This window comes from Tupaia chinensis, unplaced genomic scaffold (genome assembly GCF_000334495.1).
Source record: "Tupaia chinensis unplaced genomic scaffold, TupChi_1.0 Scaffold000515_1, whole genome shotgun sequence".
Classification (NCBI taxonomy): Eukaryota; Metazoa; Chordata; class Mammalia; order Scandentia; family Tupaiidae; genus Tupaia; species Tupaia belangeri.
Window position 1 is genome coordinate 2,095,390 of NW_006160028.1, and position 4,898 is coordinate 2,100,287.

The following is a 4,898-nucleotide window of genomic DNA, read 5'->3' on the forward strand; positions in this document are numbered from 1 at the left end:
ATGTATACATTGCATCATCGCCAATTATCATACCCTACTGTGCAGTGGGACTCTAGACTCATGAGAGTTGTTTTCGTTTGTTTGGCTTTGCTTTCTTTATTATTAATGGGTAACGGATTTTGTCAAACCCATTTTGTCTGTTTATGTACTTAAATGATAATTTTATGAGATGGACAGTGGTGCAAGAGTAAAAAGCGGTGCTTTGAGAGGCAGACCCACCTGGAGAGATTGCATGTTCAAATCTGGAGAAGTCCCTGAGTACACTGGACACATTTGTGTCCATGATCAGAGCCAGCTGAAACTGAGAGGCCGATGTGGCATCAAGACCCTGTCAGGGTGCTGTATCTCTCACCCTATCGCTCATGGAATAGATTAACTGTAAAAAAGGAAAAAAAAAGATATTCTTATTTATTTTGTTTATATGACAAATCTCACTGATCAAAAGTCTAATTTTTCAACAAATCTCACATTTCTGAGGTAAATCCCATTTGGTGCATACTACCATTTTTATATATGGCTGGATTTCAGTTACTAATGTTTTGATAAGATTCTTTTTTAAGTTTATGTATTTATTCTATGACAGAAGGACAGAGGGCAAGAGAGGAGAGCGAGAGGCACCCCAATAGATCTTCATGCTGCAACACCCCTCCCAACCAGCCAGGTGTGCACAGGGAGGCCTCAATGTCAAGTCTGGAACTTTCCCATGTGGCCTTAGTATTTCCAAGCACTGTGTTACTGTTGTGCCACTGGAGCTGGCCCTTAGTAGAAACTTTCAAATCTACATTCCAAAAAATACTGGTTTTTCACGTTCTTTTCTTGCAACACTTTAGTTTGTTCTTTATATATCTCATAAAATGAGCTGGCAAGACTTTACTTTTATAAATCAGTTTGTGTAGAATTGACTTGACTTTTCTTTTTTTATTTTTATTTGATTGAATTCACTAATGGAGTAATCTGAAATCAGAGTTCCACATTAGAGTTTTTAAATTACAAGTTCAATTTCTCTAGAAAGCATGAGCAATTAAGGATTTCTCTTTCTTCTTACTAGTTTAATAAGTTGTCATTCAAGAATTTTGTCCATGTGGGACCAGCAGTTGACGTAATGACTCCCATGTAGTCGACCATGGTTCAAGTCCCAGACCTGGTGGCTTAAACTCACGCCAGGTGCATATGCGTGCATGCCCAGGATCCCAAGAGGAGAATGGAGGAGAAGGGACTGCAGTGTGGCCATTCCCCCTGGGGAGTGATTTCTTGCTTTCTGTCTCTTTATCTCTCTGTCTCTCTGGCTAGCGCACATGCCCTATAGCAAAAACCTCTCAAAAAAAAAATTGTCCATGTCATCAGCTAACAGGACAGGGAAATATACTAACTCATGTGTGCATACATATCTATACATATTTCCCATGTATTGGGTCATTGAAAATGCCATTATTTATTTTTCTATGCCAAAATGTATCATGACTTTTCCAATGACCCAACATATGCCTACATGTAGAAATATGTTATCTAGCTAATCACAGATATACATGAGTATATCTACATCTGTAATGTAACCTAAACAAGAGTTCACACTGGTGTCTCCCAATATATTACCGTATGGATAACATTTGTACCTTTCCCTTGGTTGTCTGCCCCCATTCTCCACCATTCATTCCCCTGATTGTTCAGTTTTAGTCTACATGTATGGCACTGTAAGAATCGGTAATCTCTTCTGCCATTGGCAACACATTCATTAACCAGAATAAAATCCAAGTATATAGTTTCGTTTAGATTTTTTTCTTTGCTTTTAGTTTTGCACACTCAAAGAATTTCTGAAGTTCATTCAGTCAGCACCTTCTCCTTCAGCCCCAAATTCTTTCAATGAGATGGTTTTATACATTTTTAAGACAGTCCTTATCTTTTGTCACTGCACTCCTTTCTGGGACCCCCTGACTTCATAAATTATTTTTAAAAGTCACATACATTAAGGTTCACGCTATGTGTTATAAAGGTTTGTGGGTTTTGATAAATGCATATGTCATGTGTATACTATTACAGAGTCATAGAGGACAGCTTGGGTGCCGTAAAATCACCTGGGCTTCTCCTACTCTACTGTCTTCCCCTAGCCTCGAGTCTTAGCAACCACCGATTACTTGACTCTAACTATAACCCTGACTTTGACAGAATGTTCCTACAATTGGAACCATACCCTTCGTAGCTTCAGACTATCTTCTTTCACATTTAGTTAAACATTTTAAAACTTCTCAAGAATTTTTTTCTTGGATTCATGTACTATTTAGAGTTGTCCTATTTAATCTCCAAATACTGAGGGTTTTTGTTTTCACCTAACTTTGTGTCATTGATTTCTATTTTAATTCTAATTGTGGCTCAAGAATATACTTCGTATAATGGCTACCCCTTTAAATTTGTTAAGCTTTGTTCTACAGTCAAAATGTAAACTTTTGAGGTGAAGGTTTCATGTAAGTTGGAGTAGAATGTGTTGTTGGATGGAGTACTCTGCAAAAGTCAATTAAATCACATTGACATATAGTGTTCAGGTCAACTACATTCTGACTGAATTTCTGCCTGCTGGTTCTATTAACCACTGAATGAGGGTATTGAAATTTCTAACTAGGGCTGGTCTGTGGTATGGTCGTTAAGATGGCTAGATCATATATGGCTGACTATGCAGTTTGAGTCCCAACCCAGCAGTTTGGAAAATATGGTGGGCACGAGTGCATGCATGAGAAAATTCTGAAAGGAGAGAGAAACGGAGAAGAGATTGCAGAGTGATCATTCCCTGGGTGGGGTGGGGGGACGTTCTCACTTTCCCTTTCTCACCTGCTCTCTGTCTCTCTCCAGCGAGGGCATGTGCCCTCTGACAAAATAAATAAATAAATAAATAAATAAATAAATAAGTAAGTAAGTAAAATAAAGAAAAGAAAAAAATTCTAACTATAATAGTGAATGTCTATTTTTCTTTGCAGTTCTATCAGTTTTGTTTTCTATATTTTGATGCTGTGTTTTAAGGTGAATATATAATACATAAGATTGTCATGTCCTCTTAGAGAGCTGAGCTCTTTATCGTTGCATCATATGTACTCATCTATGTCCCTGAAAATCATTCTTGTCCAGAAGTCTTCTTTGTCAGAAATCATTGTAGCAACAGTAGTGTTTTGACTGACTTTTCATGGTATGTCTACTTTTAACCTATCTGTGTCTTATCCTCATACTGGGTGCTTTCTAGATGACATAAAGTTGTATTTTATGTTTTTATCCACTTCGACATTCTGTCAGCTTTAGTGTATTTTAACCCCCTCATATTTAAAGTATATAAACTGATTAATGTTATAGTGGATTGAAATGTACCATGTTTTAAACTCTTATTTGCTACACTTGGGTATTTTTTTGTTTCTGTTTTACCTCTTTTTCTGATTTCTTTGGTTATTTTATATGATTGCATTTATCACTACTATATTAGTATCTATTAAATTTACTTTGAATTATTTAGTAGCTCCCCTAGTACTTGAAATATATATTTCAAATTAATCCAAGTCCACCCTTAAGTAGTATTATATCACCTCACATGTGGTACATTTTCCTTAGGATAGAATAGTCCCAATTTCTCTCTCCTATTCTTGATGACATTATTGTCATTTATTTCCCTTGCCCATGTGCTGTAATTACCTGGTACACTATTACTATTGTTAATTTAAACACACACTTACCTTTTGGGTTAATTAAAAATAAGAATATTTTTCTCTCTGGTGAGCACATATGCCCTATAGCAGAAATCTCTCCAAAAAGGAAAAAGAAAAAAATATATTTGATAAAACTTAATACCCATTCAGAATTAAAAGATAAAAGTAAGATTTTATTTTTATTTGTTCCTTTTGTGATACCTTTATAAATGTTTGAGAACATTTACTTATTTTTTAAGAATTATTTTCTTTAACTTTATTTATTTATTTATTTAATTTGACCAGAGAGGGACAGAGTAAGAGAGAGAGAAAACCAGCCAATAGGTCCAAGATTTGAATGGCATTTGGCCACATGGGAGTCCAGCAACCTTAACTACCACGCCACCTGCTAGCCCCAGGAACATTTACTTTTAAAACCATCCCCTGGGACCAGTGGGTGGCATGGCGGTTAGGGCACTGGACACTTCCACATGGCTGACGGGGGTTCGAGTCCTGAATCTGGTGGCTTGCTTTCTCACTTCCTCTCTCTCTCTCACTCTCACCCTCTGTCTCTCTCTGGTCAATTTAAAAAATAAACAAATGAATAACTAAAAATAAAATAAATAATTATTTAAAAAATTTTTTTTAATAAAAAATATAAAACCATCCCCTTACAAAGCTCCAGAACTGTACTGCCCTTGGTTGTGGAGTTGTGGCTGGTGCCTGAGCCGCAGCAATCATGACAAACTTAGCTCAGATTGTGCGTGGCCACCGCCTTCCTATGCCGTCCCTGCCGGATTTGACTTTGGATGCTATCTAGAAAGAAAGAACGATGAAAAGCTAACTGCCTTCCAGAACGACAGTGTATTATTTAAAAGGGGATTGAGGCCCAAGGAAGAAGTGATCTGGAAGTAAAAGCTGTGACTGAATTAAATATTCACATTTTAAAAGTAATGAGAAAAAGAAAAAAATTGTTTATTACACAATTTGAAAAAAATTTTAACTATAAATGAAAGGCACCTGAAAGGGGCCAGCAGGTGGTGTGGTGACACAGGCACTAGACTCACACATGGCTGAACATGGTTCGAGTCCCAGACCTGGTGTTTTGAAAATCACACTGGACTCGTGTGTACATTTCCAAAACCCCTAAAGGAGAGTGGAGAACAAGGGATTGTGATGTGACCTCCCCCTCTGGAGGGTGATTTCTCACTTTCCCTCTCTGTGTCATTGTCTCTCTCT

The 4,898-nt window shown here is 37.1% G+C and overlaps 1 pseudogene; it reads left to right on the plus strand.

Moving 5' to 3' along the window:
- Positions 1 to 4,371: 4,371 nt before the first annotated feature.
- On the plus strand, positions 4,372 to 4,574 carry LOC114009299 (NADH dehydrogenase [ubiquinone] 1 beta subcomplex subunit 1 pseudogene; annotated as a pseudogene).
- Positions 4,575 to 4,898: the final 324 nt, after the last annotated feature.